This window comes from Lepisma saccharinum, chromosome 2 (assembly GCF_977018435.1).
Source record: "Lepisma saccharinum chromosome 2, izLepSacc3.1, whole genome shotgun sequence".
NCBI classification, from domain to species: Eukaryota; Metazoa; Arthropoda; class Insecta; order Zygentoma; family Lepismatidae; genus Lepisma; species Lepisma saccharinum.
The window spans coordinates 91205776-91229372 of record NC_139230.1 but is presented as its reverse complement, the minus strand read 5'-3'; the positions used below and the strand labels follow the sequence as shown (position 1 = coordinate 91229372).

Sequence of the window (23597 nt, the reverse complement as noted above, 5' to 3'; positions counted from 1 at the left end):
TTGACGCCCAGCATCACATTGCGATGTTGTGTTACGTACCCAATAGGACCAAGTAATGTCAATAGTTTGCCAAAGAGGAATAGAGATGGCAGCACCAGGCGTGAAAAATTAAGAATTAGCATAATATGTGTGAATAACCTTATAAATAAGAACAAAGCAAATTGGAAACATGAAAAACAATAGAATAGAATATAAGAAGACAAAGAATACATATAAAGAAATAAATTAATGTATATACTTGATAAATCAAACTAGTGATCATAGGCCTATGTAAATTGATGAGAAAACTAAAGAAGTCAAAGCACTGCTACAAATGTGTGTCTTTGAACAGATATTGCATCTGTTTGGTTGATTTACCATTCCCATAGCGGAAACTTTGTTTACACCAGTGGCGGTGCGTTCCAATCGCAGCACTTTTTGGTTGCGCGTTTCAACCGTAGCACCTACTTGGATGCGCGTGTCAGTCGTTTGCACCAAGTATACACTCTGTTGTACCCAGTTAGTGTTGGCGCGTCCCAATCGCAGCCGCAAGGGAGGAGATTAGTATATTTCCCAAAGCTTAAGGGAAAAGCTGAAAAAATGATAAAGGAATTAATTAAATCGTCAAAAACATAAATAAATGGAAATCCAGAGGGAAGTTCATAAAGAAGACAAGAAGGAAGTCCAGATCCAGAACATCCATTAAGAAGGAAGTCCAGATCCAGAACGTCCATTGAGAAGGAAGTCCAGATCCAGAACATCCATTAAGAAGGAAGTCCAGATCCAGAACGTCCATTGAGAAGGAAGTCCAGATCCAGACCAGCCATTAAGAAGGAAGTACAGATCCAGAACGTCCATTGAGAAGGAAGTACAGATCCAGAACGTCCATTGAGAAGGAAGTCCAGATCCAGAACATCCATTAAGAAGGAAGTCCAGATCCAGAACGTCCATTGAGAAGGAAGTCCAGATCCAGAACATCCATTAGGAAGGAAGTCCAGATCCAGAACGTCCATTGAGAAGGAAGTCCAGATCCAGACCGCCCATTAAGAAGGAAGTCCAGATCCAGACCGCCCATTAAGAAGGAAGTCCAGAAAGTCCATTAAGGAGGAAGTCCAGATCCAGACCGTTTATTACAAAGGAAGTCCAGATCCAGACCGCCCATTAAGAAGGAAGTCCAGAAAGTCAATTAAGGAGGAAGTCCAGATCCAGACCGTCCATTACAAAGGAAGTCCCGATAGAAGAATATACAAATTGAAGAAAAGAAATAATAAAAAAAACATATTGAGATAAAACTTGACTCTAGATGAGAATTATAGAGAAAAGGAGCTCATCATGTAAATATTCTATTTCCATGTATCCTTGTTTATATAATATATTCGCTTAAACGTCTCCATTGCAAGGCATCCTGTCTGGTTTCGTTGTCTACAAAGAACCCTACCCTGTAGATATTCTAGCTGAGGTTTAAGATTAAGAATCATGCACCTTGCACCAAATAGAGGTAGCAGTTGCTGCTTGTCTATGCATATTATTTATTTATTATATTTCACTTTTCTTTCCAAATTTATGTCATCTCTTGACTGCAAATCATTCCACAAATATAACTGTTTCCATCAATTCATTTACTACCCTTTCAAGACAAACAAATCCACATAATATATTATTCAAGAAACTATATCTAAGCTGCATTATTTCTTAGGTAGTGATTGATGCTACAACTGTTTCAAGCATTGCCATTGGCTAGTAGCTTTTTGGGGTAGTAAATAATCTGTGGTGGTTAGGTTAGGCAAGTTGGGTTTGGTTCCCTTAGAAGAAGAAGACGACGAAAATGGTTGTAGCAGCAATACCGACCTATTTCTTAACAATATCGCTATTCCTGCAGATTGCACTGCCATGTATGTTGTCATCCGACTCGGGAACAAGCTTCTTGGGTTGTTTTCCACACTACCCTTGTAGGCGCTGTAGCAGTAGTGCGTAGCTGATGCTGCTTCCACTAGCAACATCGTTCCGTTACATTGGTTTGATTGATTTGGTTTAGTTTACTTCGCTTTTCTGCCACTTTTGGATAATCGTGAAGATGAGGATGAGTGATGATATGATGAAATTGATGGAGGGACACTCACAGAGAACATTCATGTCCAGGCCGTGATTCGAACCCGGGACCTCTGGTGTTGTAGCGTGCTGCACGGAGGTTGTTGGCTGTATTCAGCTATATCCTTTAGAGTAGTGAAGGAAACATATCCAATTTAATTCATCGAAGAATGAAAGTGAAGGATGGTGATGCATGTATGTCACTGCAACAAGTGTATGATCGGACTAGGAAGTTTGTAATAGACGTTACATCCAGTGGCGTAGCATGGACATTTCGGGTGGGAACGCCAAGTCCGAAGGAAGGGTCGGCCCTTTCTTGCTTAATAATTTACTTATGGTATTAGTCGCCACAGGTATTGTTTATTTGCCTGAAGTCAGCTGGGTTTTCAATAAAACATCATCCATGCATGTTTTAGCTAGAAAATTAAATGCCTCACTATGCCACAAATGTTTTGAACTCTGGTGTTTTATACCTTTTTTTATACCTTTCTGCATGACGCAAGTCATTAAAAACCTACCTGAATCATAAGCGCCTTTGAACAACAGTAGATGTCATTGTTGTGGATGATCCAACTACTGATTGATTTGGTTTATTTTATTTCACTTTTCTACCACTTTTGGTTAATTGCGAATATGAATATGAGTGATGATATTGATGAAGGGACACTCACAAAGAACACCCGTGCTCACGCCGGGATTCGAACCAGGGACCTCTGTCGTCTTGGCTCACTGTGCAAAGCAGAGTGGATGATCCAAATATCGTACACTCTACTGACGTAACAGTGCCGATTCGTAATTCAGACCACTGTTTATTACATCTTGAGAATGCTGATAAACATTTTAAAATAATTTTGTCCAGAGACCATTCGATGTTAAGAGTTTTCAAATGAATGCTGAACATTTTCATTGACACAATATTAGATGATAACGAAAAAATACCATAAAAAAATAATAGTTTTGCGGGTTAAGTGGTAGAACAGCCACATGCTGAATTTCTACCACGAGGACTTCACCAACTTACTTGACAAAAACTGTGTTGATCTTTTAGTTTCTAATGCACATGCAGTTCGTGCGATAAATTATACAATGCAGTGGCCATTAAGAAACAGTATATTTGAGATTCGTAAAGTTACGTCAGTCAATATTGCGTATTGTAGCATCACATAGCACGAGTTGCATGAGCGCGAAGAGCGAAGAACCGGGTAGGAATTCTACCGCTGTCGTCTGCTTCAGAAGGCAGGAAGGGTCACATGAACCAATCACGGTAGACCTCTCTGCTCCGTACGCTGGCGTACGAGAGAGCATTTACGCGCGTGCTCTAGAAATCGAAGCTGAAGATCGACATGTTGATGCCTACGAGGAACTTGTTCGGCGCTTTGCAGCTGAAGGCGATGGCTCACTAGGAATGTTTGTTACTTGAGATGAAACCTAATTCCACTGCCACCATTCGGAAACCAGGAAAGCGAGCGAGGAATGGCGCCGTAGCCCCTCGCAAAAATAGACAAAATTACGCACCCAACCATCGGCGGGAAAGGTTGTGCTGACTCTTTTGGGATGAACGAAGAGTTATTTGAAACACTACATACCTAGAGGGAAAAGAGTTACTAGTGCATGCAGATTTTCTGAAGAACCACTTGAGTCCTGTAACAGGTTCAAATGAAGTTGGCATGTGTTTGGTTGCAACATGACAACGCTTGACCTCATATTGCCCGTTTGCAGCTACACAAGATGTGTTTCTTGAGTGCCTTCCATATCCATCATATTCACCTCCAGAGATTTTCACCTCTTGGGACCACTCAAAGAGGCGCTGAGAGGCAAGACTTTCAAATCCGATGAAGAGATGAGCCAAACGGTTCACGAGTTGCTACGCTCACAGCCGAAGAGGCGTCCATGCCTTTCCAAAATGCTGGAACACATGTATTGCACGCCATGGAGACTACGTCAAAAACTATGTAAGCGTATACCTCTTTCATGTCAATACATTTAAGCATAAAAACATATATTTAAAGGTTTCATTTTATTCTCTCTCTTAGTTTCTTTGTTGGTTAGGGTTTTGTCCTTAGATGAAGTGACGTGAACAAGTAACATAAGTGGTAACGTAAGCAGAATTTACATTCAAATCAATAGACCAATCATTTTAACTGCCAATCCTTAAAGTTTCCCCACTCTGAATAACTATTATTCTATGTATAACCAACAATATGTCCCTATGAAAGTTTAATTTGCATCTATGGCTCAAAACTGATCAATTTCTAAATGGATTTAGATATGCAAGGTTTTGTTATTTTGAAATGAAGAGGTGTATCGGAATAGATTTTTCCGCATATTCCGAAAATGACCTTCCAAATTCTATAGCACGTCAGTTTTTTTCACAAATCACGAAAATGTAAAAAAACGTAATTTTTAATGACATTGATATATGACAACGTTTATAACGTGTGAAAATGTGCTCTGATTCATACCGCACCCCACCGCTCCCTTCTTTCTATAGGGATCACATGACGGTCGCACATGTGGCGCCATTACGGCCATAACGCCCACTAGTCAGTGCAAAGCAGGGACTGCTCCCAATTGCATTATATTCAGGGACGGCGACAGGGGTGGGCACGGGTGGGCAAGCGCCCACCCAAAAATTCCTGTGCCCACCCAATCAAATTCAATAAGTACTTAGGGATATATGAATGATTCTGTGCTTTACACCACGCCATGAAGGCGTATAGGCGGTGTTGAGTTAGGGCCCCATACTTTCTTGATCTCGGCCGAAGCTGGAGGTGATGTGATCAGAGTATAATATAGTTTTAATTAGCTCTGCATTGAAATTCCAGAAGTGTCCCTCTTTTCATTTCATTAAAATTTTTATATACCTGTCATCTTCAAATATCAATATGGTATGCGAAATATCAACTTTATATTCGTTCTACTAATAAGTAGGAATCACAATAATCACTACAATACCTAAGTAAATAAATTTTAATAAACCAGTTATGTATGAAAAAAGCTACAGAATTATTCAATTGCTAATGAGTGGCTTGTCCTATTTATAAATCCTCGTTCCACACATAAATTGTGCCATATGAATCAGCCGAAAATGTCAACAGAATCTGGAGATGCAGCCGAAGTGAAGAAAAAAGTTATGTCACGAAGTATCCAGAAGACGTTTTTGTGAGTTTGTTTTTAAGCCCACTTTTATGCTCAGATAGGCTAATCGGGACTAAACCTACAGTTTAACGTGTAGTCCGAACCAGTGTGCATTGTGCTTCCACCAGAGGAGAGGGGAATCGAACACAGGACCTCTTTATTTTTAATGCGAAAACGTTATGCCATTGGGGAATAAATATACAGAAAGAACTCGCACCAAACGTTATTACAGCCCTTGAATAACGTAGTGTGGAAAACGACACTGTTCTGTGCTCTCTGGCTGGATCTGGCTGGATCCTTTTACATGAAGCATTTCTATGAATGTGATAATTGCTATGATATTTGGTACAGTGGTCGCGAACATTCTAGACAGTCGACCACGTCCTCAGTGGGGTGCCCAAGGTGGGGGTTATAACCCCCATTTCAGCCCAGCATTTCTAAAAAAAGAACGTCAAAGGCAGGAAAATATTGCAAAATGAGTACTGACTACATAAAAGAAGTACACACCTTTTGAAAATCCTGAGCACGCCACTGCTCGTCCTGTTATCGTTACTTTCATTAATAATACGTACGAGAGAAAATATACGCGCGGAATGCTGTTGGTAACTAAACTTTTGTGTATGAATTAGGTTCATTATTATTATTATTATCATCATCATCATTTCTTTTAAAAATATATACACTCAAGAATTTGTATTTTTTATATTTACTGTCTCTTTTCTTCCGCTTTAAACTGATCGCGGCGATGATGATAATGAAGATTGCATGAAACGACAAGGGGAAACCCACAAAACTTCCTTAGTGCCATCAACATGAGTGTAAGGAAACTTTCACACTAATGGGACAAGCGACACGGGATGTTCACACTGATGTGACTAGTGACACAGACACTTCCAGACTGTAAAATAGCATTCATTGCGCATTATGGTCAAAACAGAAAACAACACGTTCATATGGCGTATTTGCGTACTACTCGTTACTTCGGTCTGAAAGCTCCTTAAAGGAAGGGGTCCTCAGACCGAAGCGACGCGCCACAGGGGGAGTTCCCAACTAAGTGACAAGCGACATGGTATCTTCTGCCTATTAGCAAGCGTTTGCTGCTAATTGTGCGAACCACAGGTCTAGGCGACAACAGATCTAAGCAACACGATAAGCCACACGTGTCGCTTGTGTGTCGCTCAAACTGGGCCATTCCCACAATAGCTTGCAACATGATGCCGTCGTTTGTTGTTCGCGCATCCGCGATGCAATGAGTGTCTTGCTTTAGGGAAATTGCGCACCAAAACGACAAACGGCACACGACACTTATCGCTTGAGGATTTCACCAAGCGAACGCTGGCCTGTGCTGCCCGTCATGCCGCTACGATATGAAATGTTGCTCTTGATTGGCTCGTTTCCAAGCGACATGTGTCGCGTGTCGCTTCGGTATGAAAGTTGCCTTGGACCGAAGGACCCGTGTCGGTTTGGTGTGAAATCCTCATATCGTTTGGTCTAAAATCTCCTTGAGGAAACGATGCAGTCAGAGCTTGTGTCCCTACGGTTCGAAAGGCTGCATTGATTCATTACCGACTGCTCGCTTCCAAGCGGCACTTGTGATTTGTTGGCTCGGTATGAAATATCTCTCAGGATACTATTTATATTCTAATAACATATAAAAATAGCCTCTAGTACACAATCCAACACCTGACGTCCAGAATCGTATTGCGGTGTTTCTTCTTGTGTTACGCATGTTATTTATCTATTAATTATATTTTACTTTTCTTTCCAAATTAATGCCATTTCGTGACTGCAAATCACTCTACAAATAGGCTATAACTGTTTCCATCAATTCACGTACCGCCTTTCAAGACAAACAAATCTACATAATATATTCCAAAAACTAACAAAGCCGCATTACTTTCATAAGAAAATTAGCAGCCGTACTGATCGCACTGCCATCTATGTTGTCATCCGTCTCGGGAACCAGTTTCTTGGGTCGTTTTCCACACTACGTTATTCAAGGCGCTGTAGTGTCATTTTATCACCACAGAAGATGCGTCCATTCTAAGAGGGTGATTGCCTGAGACAAATATTTGAGACTTTCGGAAAATAACGTCATTGTTCACGGAATTAGCTGCTGTGATCCACTAATGAAACGCTGTACAATTGAAACTACCATCTCAACTTTCTAAGAGGTATGAAATAATGAAACTCCATTTTTGGAAGAGTAAGTTCTGGTTGATTTGTTTTATTTTAAGTCATTTTTCTGATAATGTTGATAACGACGACGGTAAGGTTCAATGGTGATTAGATGAAAGTAACGAAGAGGCGAAAACAAACACATGCTGACGCTCAAAATACAAACCCTCATAAATTATTACTTTGGCAGTGGTTCCAGTCGCCAGGGACTCTTTGCCCTGAAAGAATAAAGTTTCCAGGGTATGCTACATAGGATAGAGGTTGACATTCTAGTGTGTTCGAAATGATCATGCCATACAAACCAAGACATCTATGAAAAATAGATGAATTATTACTGGTATGGCGATCGATCAACTTCGATGAATTCCTTGTGTCCTAAATTATTTTGCTACCTAAAAAAATATGTTCATGTAACCATACGTGTATTCCTTCTCCCGCATTAGTAAGATGACAGCTCAGAAAACGAATAGCAACTTAGCTAATAATCTCTTCAATTGTGAACAGATTTTTCAATCTTACTTGTTTATTAGTAATAAATTATTACTAATAAAATAGTAATATATGTAATAAATTATTACATATGAGTGATATTTTGTCAAAATAGCCTTTCATTAGCCTTGGAATATTGCTTGGCCAACAAGCAGACTACACCAAATTTCCTTGCTTTTTGTATGAATGGGACTCCAGACCAAGACGGAACATTGGGTTCGGAAGCAGTGGCCAGTCGGAAGTACCTTCACACCTGGCGAAAAAAACATTGTTTCAGTTCCACTGGTTGATCCCTCGAAAATACTGTTGCCACCGTTACATATAAAACTAGGTTTAATGAAGCAATTCGTGACAGCTTTAAGCAGGGACAGTAAATGCTTTCAGTACCTTGGTGTTAAGTTTCCATCAATCACGTCTGAAAAAAATCAAAGCTGGCATTTTTACAGGCCCACAAATACGAAAATTAGTGGCGGACAACATATTCGAGAAAACTATTAGTGAGTGCGAATTGTAAGCATGGACTGAATTCATACAAAACGTTTTGGGGAACACAAAGGCTGCAAATTACACCATTTTAGTCGACGAGATGTTGGAATCCTGTAAACTGCTTGGTTGCAACATAAGCGTCAAAGTTCACTTTCTTCATGCTCATCTCAATTACTTTCCTGACAATCTCGGTGACTTTACGGAAGAACATGGCGAGGGCTTCCATCCGGATATTAAAGTGATGGAAAAGAGATACCAAGGAAAGTAGACTGTACATATGATGGCCGACTATTGTTGGATGTTGAGAAGAGACTGTACGGAAGAACACCAAAGAAAATCCAAAAAGAGGAAGTTTCAAGGGGAGCCCAGTGGTGAATTTGCAGTGGCGGCTCGTGGTCTGACTTTATGGGTGTGCACTTCAGACTCGTGTCCAGAAGTGTTATCAACCCTCTCAAATACTCGCACCCGTTTTTGCGTACATAATGATGCTAAATGTATTGGCAACCCAAGTTATGACCACCTTTTACTGAAAATAAGGCTATGGGAGAATTTTATTTCATGAAAAATATTAAAAAATATTCATACGATATGAATTGGAAATACTTCGGTGAATTTTCCGTCGATCACGATAAGAGTGACGTTATTGGGTATAGATAATTCAACATTCGATAACCTGACAAAATCACTATAAACATAGAACTACCGATACAATATTCAATATTATTGTCAATTTTCAAAATATTTAGTAAAAATTTTCTCCGCTCCACTGATAATAGTGAACAAGAATAATAACATTTGCATACATCATACAAGCAGGGCCAGGCGATTAAACGAGGCGCTGACCTCGTAGGACCGCCAAACCGAGGATCCTTCTTGATTAGAGAGAAATCCTAACCGTGGCTATTTCTTTCTTTCTTTGAATTTATTATTTAGGTCCACTTTATGCACAGAAAAGCAAATAGAGACGACCTACAGTTTAAAGTGGGATCCGAACCACTATCTGCCTCCACCGTGTCCGTGGCTATTTGTTTTAAAAAGAGTTGGATTTATTGTTGACAAGAATTAATTGAAGTTACTGCTGAAGAACTTAATAAGTATATTGCAAAATCATGAAGCAATTTAAGCTAAGAGATTTTTGTTGTTTTGATGTCATTATGTAGGTATTAATTAAACGTGTTCTTCAATAGTATTAAAGTGTTTTTAAAACATGGTTATTACTTTTCGTCATTAAAACCGTAAATATATAACATGGTTATGATTTATATTGGAGGAAGGTGGAAAGTAGGGGACGGCAAATTTCCACCTCGCTCGGGTGGAAATTTTATCTCGAGTCACTCCTACAAACAAGGTAGCAGATCCAACGACCACATGTAGAAAATCAGTTGTAATCTATCTAGCAGTTGTTTACTTCTAATGACCGACAGAAGCAAGCGAAATCAAGTGAATAATAAATATTAAAGAAAATAACAGAGACTTACTCAGTCCACTCCACACTGCCCTCTTCGTACTTCAAACTTTTTCTTTCCCTTTCGTCGTATCCGTATTATTACTGCAGTCGCTGCACGCTTTGTGGCTAACTTCCTTCCAAAAATTTCAATAACGTAAAATATTACGTCTCTGCTTTCGCTATGTACAATTTTTCCTTTCATTATGAAAGCAAACACTTTCCACTCAAACAGGAACGAGCTTTTGACAGTGCAACAATTTTGCAACACACGAGCAGGCACAGCTGACTGATCCACGGTTCCCCTGCGCGGGTTGTAAATTCGACTACAGCGCCGCAAGGGCAGTTTATTTTTACCAAGCGGCACTAAGCAAACACAATGCAAGACATTGTTTAAAGCATGCGTTTCTCTTTCAGTTGACCCCCACCCCTTCCGTCCTGCCTTCTTTCTTGGCCTGTCATGCTCGGAACCCTCGGAACAGTGTGCGCGAAGATATCATAGAATTTCTCTTTTTCAAAAAAAAAGCCCTCGATTTACGACGATGTGTGGGTTGCCTCTACTCCGCTACAAGAACTCGAATGGAACGGGATTGGAGCACTGCTGTATCGCGAACACAACGCTAGCAGTGTGCGTGGAGCCCATAATACCGCGATCTAGAAGAGCGAGTCTCTTTTCTTTTCTTGCATGCTGCAAACAGCGGAAGACGAGCACAGGGCGACTTGTGTGATCGAACTCATCTCAGCGGCAGGCACTGGTAATGCGAAGCCGACGGGGCGATTGGGCTTCGAAACGTTTGATGTTTTGAAGGAGATAGCGTCCAGTGAATAAGTATAATAAAAATTAATTGCATTGCAGATTTATTTGGGTGTGCACGTGCGAATGTGCGAATAGGCAGAAGCCGCTACTGATGTTAGGTATGTTTGCTTTGAAATATGTATTTATGTTTATTCCTTACACATTAATTCCGTCCATCCAGAGCACATTTTCACACGTTGCAAACGTTGTCATATCAATGTCTTTAAAAAATTATATTTTTTACATTTTAACATTTTCGTGATTTGTAAAAAAAACTGACGTGCTATGGAATTTTGAAGGTCATTTTCGGAATCTGTGGGAAAAATCCATTCCGATACAACGGAAAAAAGTTGAAAAATGCAGATCAGTGATGTGGCTTTATGACATTTCTATTCCTGCAGGTAGTTTCAAAAAAGGAGATCTTTATGATTTTAAAACAGGGAATAGACAAAGCATTCTCTCAAATGCATTTCGATTTCGGAGGAGTTTTAAGCTATCACAAAGTAACACTTTGGGCACACCCTTATGAAAGGAAAGTAGCGCATGTATACCATTCATATATAAAAAAGGGATACATTAAATTTCGTATTTTTATAAATGAATGGTATATATTGTGCTTTCATTTAAAATAATATTTTTAGTGGAGTTAAAAAATAAACTATGGCCCTTTTTCATTTCCTTTTTTTAAGGTAAAGTACAGCGAATAATCTTACCATCCGTTTCGATGAAATCTTCCTTGCAACACCTTACCACATTCCATAGCTTGCTGCCACTTGTACCTGACTTCGCCATTTCACTGGCACTCAATACTGTCGTCACTGTCACACAGTTAAGTTAAAACTATTCTAAACAAAACTTCACAATAAAATTCTAAATCTAGCAGATAAGTACACTTTCAACCCAACAGGCGTACCGCTTACAATGCGTTTGTTGCTGCTTAAGCCCAGATCGCATTTTTTCAACAATCACTGAAACGTACTCCCAACACTCATGGAGGAAAGGTAAGGTAGAAGGCGCTTGTTCTTTCTTTCCTCTCGTCGCCGCCTTGTAATCAAGAGGTCCTAGGTTCGATTCCCGGTGGAGGCACGTAGTGGTTCGGATCCCACTTTAAACTGTAGGTCCAGTCCCGATTAGCCATACTGTGCATGAAGTGTACTTAAAACAACAATTGAAGAGTTGGCACGGAAAAGGATGTAAGTGCCAAAAAGTAAATTTTTCAGGAGAAAGAAAAAACGTAGTATTCTCCATGGCAACGATGCATCCGATGCCATCTTATAAATCAGTGAGAACTACATGCATGTACTCGGCACTTCCATCTCTCTCCAGGCCATTCGCAATGGAACATAGATTGTTGTCCATGCAAAGTTGGATTTTTGACCAATTTGGCACTTACATCCTTTTCTAATTCAAATAACAAACAAAACAAACTTTCTTTCCTCTAAACTCACCAAATAGACAATTGTTGAATGTTTCGTTCAGGGGAAAAAACAGTCGTACAGAATATTTGATATCTTGTCAATAAAGGGACCAAGGAAGATGTTTTGAAAAGGGAAAAAAGGGAAATCAAAACCATGTAATCTTGTTGGTGGAAGATAATTATCAAAAGTGTTGTTATTTATTGCATGATCCGTGTTGAAAAATAAAAAAGGACTTCGCTTTAAAATCCGGTCTCTAGTTATTGTACGTACTAAACTAGTCGTCAAAGGTACTACGTTCGAATCCTGGCTGAGGCATGGATACGTGTTTGTCCGATCTTCTATTTCATACGTTCATCAATAGATCTCAGATTCGCGAGGTGTGGAAACGTGACATAAAGTAACTAAGTAAAAGTAGAAATGTAGAACTTCAGAACTATGCTAAGGAAGATTTGTTTGAAATATACAAAGTTTTCAATCTCTACAGAATTTAGTGGAGGACTTTTTTTCATTTATTCCATTGGTGCACATTTTGGTATGTTGAAATATCTTGCAATAATTTAAAACGCACGTCAGTAGCTGAAGAACAGTTTTATGTTCAAATATGTTTCATAGCTTTGAATAACATAAATCGAATTTTTGTGTAAGAGTTAAAGCGTAATGAAAGGTTATCAACGGTTATATGAATGCAATGAGTTTTGCGCAGGTAATTACAGAAAGTAAAAGCAGTTTACTGCCATCATATATTCCCTCGTTGCGTACACAGGAAATAAAACGTCTGTCACAAAATATGGCAGTTACGTACATTGAATGTGTACACACAAGGTCAAGGCTAATGTGCGCTGTTTTCATTGCCGTGAAGTAAGAAGTCTTGTGAAAGTGGAAATTCCTTGCTTGTGTGGGGCAACACGGAGACAGTACAGTAGGTGTGGGGATTCTTATGCAAATTATTCAGTTGGCGGAATGTTTTATGAAAATGTTATTAACTGGGGTTATAGCGTCCTCCGCGTTCCCCATCTCATCTACCAAAAAAAAAAAGTGTTTGTTGATGTTTCTACTGCTTATGACACCGCATATATTGGAATCATCATCAAAAGAGAATCATGCACACCTAGAGTCGAGCCAAGCTATCTTCCGGCGCGGAAGATTTCGTGGTCTAATTTTAATGTATTTTACTTGAATTTACCAAGCCTCTAATTATTAATCGTTAATTGTCTACTGTCTACGTGGAGTATTTTTACCATTGCAGTCAAACTGCTGAATATGCCTACCGCTGCCCACCTCTTTGGGTAACAAGCGGCAACATTGGAATCCTCCCTCCCCGAAGAGGACAGGAAGGAAACAGAATTTTGTCATCATAACCCTTTTGCATTGTCAATGGTAACCGGAAGTTAGCTTGGCCTGGTTATAAATACAAATTCATGCATAATTGATTTTGTTAATCATAATTATAACTGTTTGAGGTACAGTTGATAGTGATTGTGGCGGAGTGGTTAGACGTCAGGGATCTCGGTTTCGAATCTCGGCCTGAGCATGGGTGTTCTTTGTGAGTGTCCCTTCATCAATTTCATCATATCACCATTCATCTCCTTCTTCGTGATTAGCCAAAAAGTGGCAGAAAAGCGAAGTAAAATAAACTAAATGAATCAATCAATCAATTGTTAGTGATTTATGACCAATCGTATATTGGAACTTAATTATGACCAAAGATTTGTCTATTTTAAAAATTATTCCAATTGTTTCATGATTGAAGTTGTTATAAAAGGCAGAATGATTGGTTCGGGCATTAATTAAATGTGTACGTTAAATTGTTTATACTTGGATGTAATTCGGATTGTCCTGCCATAATAAATCATACTGAGTCTTCCTTTCTTCTTTTCATGAGCTAAGAACGTAGGCAAATTGTGCAAATGAATTACTATAAAGACTAAAAAAAATACCTGCATAAAAATAACACACTTTGCGTTGAACATACCTGCCGTTTATTATTTTATGTCGCCATATTTATCATAGCATTATTATCAGTCGCCATCTTATATCTTACCTTACCTTACTTTACCTTACCATCTTATATCATATATCATATACCTTACTAACTACAGTGCAGTGTAAGTACTACAATGTTATACAACACAATTATTTCTTGATTTTGCAGTAAAGTCAAAGTACTTGCCACTGAAAAGCAGTGACGGCGCCAGCCTGAAATAATTTATTTATTTATTTATTTATTTATTTATAAGCAATCCCATAACAGAGCAATGCTCCAATTACAATGGGATATTACAACAATACTCACATTATGCAACACAAAAAAAGAAAAAAGAAAATAAAAAGATAAAAAATACAATACAAATACAATACAATATACCCACCGACAAACATAATACAACTAATACAACAAAATAAAAATTATAAAATTAGAATAATACTATAGTACCAATATACATGAAGCTGAAGCTTCAGACTTCAAACAGTATAACGAAACTCCATATTAAAACCCGCACTAAGCAAAAGAGATAAACACCCAACTCTCATTTTGATATTTTTCAGATTATCGAACATATAAACATAAACATAAAAGATAATATACAAATCCATAACGTTAAGTGCAATTCAATACATACAATACACAACATAAAAATAAGAAAATTAAATACCATTTATCGTTACATCTTAACTTTGTCTTGAATAGTAGCCCTTTATTACTGATATGTACTTTGTGTAAGGGAATGCAAAATCTACATCAATTTTATCCTTAACAATATTATTATGTAGTCTACACATACTAATGACCACAGAATTCTGATGGACCAAATTTTTGGAAAAAGTGCATATAAACGGTTGACGCAATCTTAATGATTGAGGTTTAGTACAGAAGTTTAATCTTTGCAAAACTTCTTCTGTTTCGGTTAGACCATTAACAACTTTATATAATAAAATATGCTTTGCAATATCAGATCTAGTTTTCAAAGAGGAAAATTCAAACTCAGTTAGTAGCATATTATAAGGTATTCTTAACACATAAGACGATTTTTTGTATTTTTTAAAGAACAGATATCTTAAAAATTTATTCTGGATTCGTTCGAGTTTATCAATATATAATTGGAAGTAAGGACTCCAGATTACATTAGCGTATTCCAATTTACTCCTCACCAGAGCATTATACACAACTGTTAAGGCTTTACTACACTGCATTTCCTTTTGTGTTTCTAAATATAAATCCCAGAGTTTTGAAACCATTAACTACTAGTTTATCAACATGGTTCTTGTAAGTTAGTTTAGAATCCAGAATTATTCCTAAATCTTTAATTATATTGACTCTCTGAAGACCCACATTACCAATAGTATAATTAAATAAAAATGGAGATGAAATTCTTGTAAATGTTATGGAAAAGCAGTGGCGATGCTACATAAAGGGCAACTAGGGCACTGCCCCACAACAATTTTAACATAAAAAGTTCATCTGAAGAGACGATCGGTATATACGCGTAAATTTTTTTTTGTTTTGTTTTTTCCCTCAACCCCTACGCTGCTGCAACCAGACTTACAGGGTATGCACCCTGTGCGAGGTTAATATATTTCTCCGTCCTGTTGGAGAGAGTTCAATCTCGGCTCTGCCCCGGAGACGTGACGTAACTGACTGATCCAAACATTTACAGCATCGGCAAGGGACGCTCCCCTCACAATGGAAAAGCGCGAAATTCGTAGTCGTCTCTGGGCAGGGAACGAGGTGCCCATGTTTGCCTCATGCACCGTTCAGTGTTTCCAACGCTTGGCAGGCAGTTCATTCGTTCTTCCAGCCTGCAGCAATAAGATAGAAAATAATCCCTCGAATGCTTTTCTTCGCGCTTGTCCCGGCCACCTGAAAAGTTGACAACACTTTTTATTGCACAAACTAGTCCCTCGTATTTTTAAAAAGATCCTTCTTTCTTCCCATTGTAATACGGATTTGGATTTGAGTTAGTGTGTGAGTTTGCGTTGCGTTCCGTCTGTGCGTATTGGTCGCTTATGAAATAATTAGTTTTTCGCGATTTTATAGTTACTGTACGTGTTTATTTATTTGTGTAATTGTGTCTGTGTTCCAGCAACTTGACATGCAGAATATCTTCGTAAGTATAAACGAACTTTTTGGGGGTACATGGCCAATGTAAAATGTTGTAACTGAATTTAACGCTGCATCATCTTCCTAGTTAGTCATTGATATTAGTGGATACTTGGTGAATATGACATTGAATCATGTAGAAACTTTAATATCTACGCCTTTCAATTCATTGACAATGGAAGAGAAACTGCAGTGTAACATTTTTCTAATCATTCCAGTATCTACCCAAAGTTTAGTTACTGCAAGCGTATAGGGTTCCGACGTCAATATTCGAGTTTTTTTATATTCATGTAATTTGTTCCATACGTTGCTGATTTTTCGTATTCCTACGTAGTGAGTATTTAATGTTCTTTGGAGAGATATCTTGATCAGAATGTTAATTTTATTCCAAATTGTTCGAACAATTTACTTACTCCATATCAAGGAACTCCCCTCAAAAACCTTAAAGAGGAATATAGAGGTAAACTGCCCCCCCCCTCCCCACCCAAAAGAAAAATGTGCCCTGCCTGACTGAAAAGGCACGCGCCGCCCCTGTGGAAAAGCATTTAGCAACATTAAAATAGAGCTTATTTCTTATACACCATTGATGGCATTCACTCAAATCGGACTGTAATTCTGTAAGATCCTTAAATTTTACAATATTCTTGTAGAGTTTTAAATCATCTGCGTATAAGAGACACTTTGAGTAATTAACAACAGAAGGTAAGTCATTAATATATAATCGGGGGAGGGGGTACAGATCTCGGTTTCAAATTCTAGGGCGGACTATCTAATACCGGCTAAAAGGTATTTACTTAACACTTTATTACGGCATAATTTAACCAGTGAGGTATTTTACAGTCAGACCTAAATATATTGTATTCTGTTCCATTGTATACAAAAGTACTTTTATGCACGAATATTTTGTATCAAATATAATACAATGATCTTTATTATTCCTTTTCATATAATATTATTTAGTGGATATTATTATCAAGGACTTACTGTTCATGTTAACAGTACAAAATACACCACAAAAACTACACTCACTCTGAACTCTCTGGATATACGAATAAATACTACAAGTAACACTATTTCTATGTAAAGAGTGTGAATCCTTTTTTTAAAAAAAAAGGAAAGAAAGAAACTACAATAAGATACGTCTCGTTTTATGAGCAGCTGCAAAATTGTTTACAACCTTATTTAAATCCAAAGACTTTGCAAGCTCTTTCATAATGAACAGCGTAGATCAGTAGTTCTCAACCTTTTCCAGTCCGAGACCCTCCGTGAAGAATATTACACTTCACGGGACCCATAAGCATGGCCGCCGGCAGAATTGCTTGTAGGGTTGCGCACCCTGTTTATAATCATATTTTTGCTAACATCGAGTAATTTAAGAAGCCCTCTTTTACGCCTGCTTAAACAAATTACACACACTTCATTCTAGAAGAGCAAATATGTAATTTAAAATACTACATAATATACTCTAGTCTAACATCTAACTAAACATACATGCTGAAATTTAAAACTTCTTTTTTTTGATTCATGCAACTAATGTGACGGTTGGGGCTGACTTCTCCGCATAAGCTGGACTATGTTGGGTTCAAGCGTGGTTTAGTCGTAAATCTGAGTGTGCGTTAAGTCTATTTCTGTACTTGCTTTTCACTTGAATCAGAGATTAAAATTTCTTTTCACACAAATATGAGGTGGAGAACGGCATGAGCAACTTTAGTGCCTCACCCAAAAAAATCATGATACTCGGCTCTTAAAGATATCCAAAACTTTGTTAAGCCTGAATCTAAATATTTAGTTTTAATGCAAGAATCACAGCTGATATCACACAGTTGCTCTTTTAGTTCTACTCTTAGGTTTTTAAAGCACAGTAAATATATTTTCGAGCTTGACTTCGCGACACACCTAACGCCCCCTCGGGACCCAGCACTGGGTCGCGCCCCATAGGTTGAGAAACGATGGTATAGATAGAGTACTCAACCTCTCAATTCGATTATGAAGGTAACACTTGATTTGCCACAAACTATAAAAGTGTTCTTTCACATTCAGCTGTTGATGGTGTATGCTCATTGCAATATCACAAAACTTATAATGTTTGTGAAAGGCAATTTCGAATGTAGCTGCTGAAGGGTCCTTATTTTGAATTTCCATTCTGCCTTGCTGTATTATGAAAGTTTACACTATTTGGAGCATTTCTGAAAAATCCTGAAGTTGACAGGTGCCACCGTTCCCGAGATATATCAAATCAAAAATATCCAAGATGGCGATTGGCTACACGACTGAACATGTCTTAAGTTGTATATCAATTGATTCTACCAAGTCTCATTCTTTTATCGAAAAGTCAATCATTCCGGACTTAACGGCCGGTCTGTGATCAAGAAGCACTTTTTGCTGCTGTCCTCCATTTGGAGACACATTTTATGGCGTATGTTTCATTAAAATATATGAAAACTGATATCGTTTTAAAGCTTATAAATTAAGCTACAACTTTTATTCGAAACAATTTTTGTCATTTAATTTGTGCAAAAGTTACAAGGCAAAAAATTCAGAAAGTAATAGAAAAAATACACTTTTTGAAGATTATTTTTTTTAATTACGGCAAAATCACCATCATCGAAAAATTAAACAGAATATTTTTTGTAGCCCATCTAATGAGGATTAAGACTAAACAAAAGATTACCTGCCTACGACCATTGGTTCCGGAGATATGGGTCAATAACAGAGAGTCTGCGAAATTGATGTTTGGGAGGGTGGCCCGGGCGGGGGGAAGCACCGTGAGGAGGGGCGGGGACTTTTGGGATTTTGCACTACTAGTAGTATTCTAACAACTGACCAAAATTCAGTTTTTACGGAATTATTCCCGACATTGGCCTTTTTTTTTGTCCTTCATTGACTGGGCTAACAGTAGTGAACGGCGTAAGACTACCTTTTCACACTTCGTAATACCGGCACTTTATGAATCTAAACAGCTAACTACACACTGCTGTTCTTGGTAAACCTTGACTTTAGTTCAGAAATTATTGGCCGGCCCTCGTGGCGGAGTTGTTAGTACATCGCGCTACGACGCAAGGGGTCCCGCTGGAGGCACATAGTTGTTCGGATTCCACTTTAAACTGTAGGTTCAGTCCCTATTAGCCTTATTGTGCATAAAGCAGTGGCGGCTCGTGGTCTGGCTCTATGGGTGTGCACTTCAGTCTATCGTGCAGAAGTGTTATACCACCCCTGTGAAATACTCACACCCGTTTGTGCGTGCATAATGAAACTTAGTATATTGGCAACCCAAGTTTTGATCACCTTTCACTGAAAATGGGGCTATTTCGGAAATTATCCAGCCTATCACGAGAAGAGCGATGTTATTATGCAGTATGTAATTCAGCATTCGATAACCTGACAAAATCACTCAAAACATAGAAATACCGATCTACAATATTAATACTATTGTCGATTTGCAAAATATTTCGTAAAAACTTTCTCGAAGGAGAATAATAACATGCGTTCACGAAAGAAGCCGATCCAACTACCACATGGAGGAAATCAGTTGTAATCTATCTAGCTGTTGTTTTTTCTAATGACAGACTGATCAAACCAAGCAAATAACAGTACTCACTAAGTTCACACTGCCCTGCTTCGTAATCGTACTTCAGAATTTTCCTTCTCTTCCGCCGTAACCATATATTACTGCAGTTGCTAGAGGCTTTGTAGCTAACTTCCCTCCAAAAATTCAATAACGTTAAATATTAAGTCTGCTTTCGCTATGTACAGTTTCGCTATTCATCATGAAATCAAACACTTTGCACTGAAACAGGAACGACCTTTTGACAACGTTAAATAATTTTGTAACGCAGTAACAGGCACACAATGCAAAACAGCTGACTATTTGATGCACGCTCCCTCCCCGCGGGTTGATAATTCGACTACTGCGCCACAGAGGCCGTTTATTTTGACGAAGATGCACGAAGCAAAGGCATGCTTAAAACACCCGTTTTGATTTCAGTTGCCCTCCTCCTCTGCTCCTTTTCTTCCCCTGTTATGCTCGGGACAATATACCATCGAAATTTCCCTTTCATAAAAAAAAATCCCTCAATTTTCGATGATGTATGGGTTGCATTGACTCCGTCACACGATCTCCAATGGAATGGGTTTGCAACACTACATTTGCTCGCACACAGATCGCTGTGTTCCCGGCTTTCCTAAATGATGCAACCTTCCTTCACACGGCGCTCAAGCCAAAACATCCAATCAGCATCCTCTACGCGACTGCTGCAACAGCGTCATAGGGAGCGAAACTACCATTGTTTTCCAGCCCCGATCGCGTCCTGGTCTATGCGGGTTGATATCACTGATCGCAGGCTTCTCCACCATCTCTCTTGGTGAAGCGGCGTGGGAGCACTTGATGTTTCGATGGAGATAGAGTTCAATAAATGAGCAGAATAATAATGATTTGCATTACAGATTTATTTGGGTGTGCACGTGCGAATGTGCGAATAGGCAGAAGCCGCTACTGGCATAAAGTGGACTTTAAACCCCAAATCAACCCAACCAACCAACCAGTTCAATTTTTCGCAATTTGTTATCTTTTCCTCGTGGATATTTGAAACGACAGGATAGAGAGAGAAGCCGGAACTAACATCCATGCCATTTCTGGTACTCGAATCAGGAACTAACAAACAGAGAAAAGATACTTGGTTCTTTAGGTATGAAACGCCAGGCCCGTACCCAGAATATTTTTGAGGGGGCAGATCCATAGGCGGATCTATACATTTTCTCTGGACGGGTACAGCATGTGCTGTAATCTTGCACACACACACAAACACACATATATGTATGTATGTATATGTATATGTACATATATATATATATATATATATACGTATATATATATATATATGGGGAGGGTACGCAGAGATATAGAGAAATGCTATATAATATTTTCTTGACATCTGTATCATTAGTTATAGACAATGTACATGTACTCTATAACGTTTTGCTCATTTCGACGCTACGAATCCTTGAAGGACGACATTTTCATGTATGCAACCACGTGACAAATATTCGCAGTTGACACAACATTTATTTCTAGACCGAGAAACAAGTCCTGTGATACTACAGGAATCCTGTGGATTGTAAAATCTCTTACAAAACTTACGAATTCTTTTTCTTAATGCAAACAAATGAAATAACCTACGATAAGCAACCTCGTATGTGTGTGCGGTGATACATGAGGGTTACACACATTTTGCAAAATCAAAGATCCTGACTTTTCCAAATATTTTTAAATAACTTTCCAAACTACTGTATAATGATTTAACTTGTTGATAAATAAGTTATACTTCAATTTTGCAAGTTACTAAAATTAATCAAGTTTGTTGAATATTTTTCAAAATCAATGAAAAACAGAATTAAAAAAAGTTTTTATATGCAATATTACCCCAAAGTGAAGATTGTTTGGAAATTAAAACGAAATGCGTTTTCGGTTACCAATTGTGGCAAGCAAAAGTAATGTAATTTCCCTGACTTTTCCAGCTTTTCAACGCGAATTTGTTCACCTTGTTGGCCTCCACACATTGTGAAAGTTGTCAGTGTTGTACGGTCACACTCCTCTGTATTTGTGTTCAAGATAATTATCTACAAGTAGAAATGAAGAAAAGTTGCAGTAAAATAAATTCCAATTGGAAGAATCTAGTCTATATTGTATTTAATTTCTTGAGTGTTTTGGAAAAATAATTGTATCTGTTAAAAGCAGTGAATTACTTAGTATCAAATCATCAGTAGCCATTACTGATTCAGGCAGATCTGCAGCTGCCGCCCTATGATTTTAGAAAATATCGTAATACAGTAATCTTGCAATCTTACTAACAGATATGAAATGTACATGAACACTGTAATGACCTTGCCCCAATGGAAGTTTTATAATGGAAAACATTAGGGTCTAAGTAAAGAAAACTTCTAGGTTATCTTACTTTCGATCGAAATGTGTCTACCGTACTATAACATTTCGGGGGGGGGGAGCTACGGGGGATTGAGATCAGTCTTGGGGATCTTCAGCCTCCACTAGCTCCCGTGTAGCGCCGTCCCTGCTGAAAAGTAAGTTTTCAAACTAAATCCATGCGTTAACTATGTACAAGGGATATAATTAATAATAAATATAAATATGTAAATATACAAAAGATATAATAAATAATAAATATTGAAAATAAACCTGAAAGTTACACACAGAATAGTAAATGCATCAGCTAGAGCATGGAATGAATAAAGTCAGTAGCTCAGACCAAATGTTTAAGTGCGTCATCGAGAAAGATGCAGGAAGATGCGTAAAGAAACGCTTAAATTCATGCATTAAAGTACAGCTCGACATACAAAAAAATGCTCACTTGCATCTTAAGACATACTTTGGCCTTACCTCTTCAAACGATATACAAAATGCATCACACTGTAACCTTGATTGTTTGCTTGGTCAAAAATCACACCTTGGAGCATCAATCGATGCTCAAGTGAATAGATGTAACGTGGATTATAAAACAAACTTAGAAACCAAAAGATCATTCAGCAAAAACAATTTGGACTATTTCATGTTAAAATGGGAAGACTGGAGTGACATATACAACTGTAATACTGTATATGATGCTTATGACACATTCCTTAAAGTGTTCACATATTACTTTAATGTAACATTCCCAAAACGACTAATAAAAAAATAATCACGTAGAGAAAAAACTTGGGTTACAACTGAAATTGTAGAAGCAAGTGAAATAATGAGGTTCTTAAACTAACTTAAAAGGGAGGGATATATGACAGCTGAATTTGAGACATAAGTACTATGCTAAGTATAAGTTTGAATACATGAATTTTCTAAAATCAACGAGACAAATACACAACGAGAACCTTATTAGTAACTCTGACAATAAAACAAAGACAATGTGGGATATAATAAAGAGGAAAACAAAAGGCAATATTATAAATACGGAAAACATCACCCTAATGCACAACAGTGAAACCATAAAGAATCCATTAAATGTAGCAACAATGTTTAATAAATATTATGTGGGAATTGCACAAACGTTAACAACTTCCCAAAACAATAAAAGCAAGGTATACAAGGCAAACATAAACTCTTGTCACAAAACAATGTTCGTGCATCCAGTCACTACCAATAAAATAATAGTGATCATCAATAAAATGAAAAGTAAATGGTCTTGCAGTGTAGATGAAATACCTTCCACACAGAGCAACTCTTATATTGCACCACTGTGTCACATAGTAAATCTGTCACTCTCAACAGGATTATTTCCAAATTAAATGAAAGAAGCCAAGATAAAACCCATACATAAGAAGGATGATAAAAAAAGCATGGAAAATTACAGACCAGTTTCATTACTTTTGCCATTTTCAAAAATTCTTCAAACTGTCATGTATAATCAAATCACATCATTTCTTAGCAAATACCATATCATTAACATATCTCAACACGGATTTTGTAGAGGAAAATCAACG

At 38.0% G+C, this 23597-nt stretch overlaps 1 protein-coding gene across 1 annotated transcript in view; it reads left to right on the top strand.

Moving 5' to 3' along the window:
• The window catches only part of LOC145984467 (inactive hydroxysteroid dehydrogenase-like protein 1), a 180598-nt gene that overhangs the window by 124199 nt on the left and 32802 nt on the right, over window positions 1–23597 (top strand). The window lies entirely within an intron of this gene.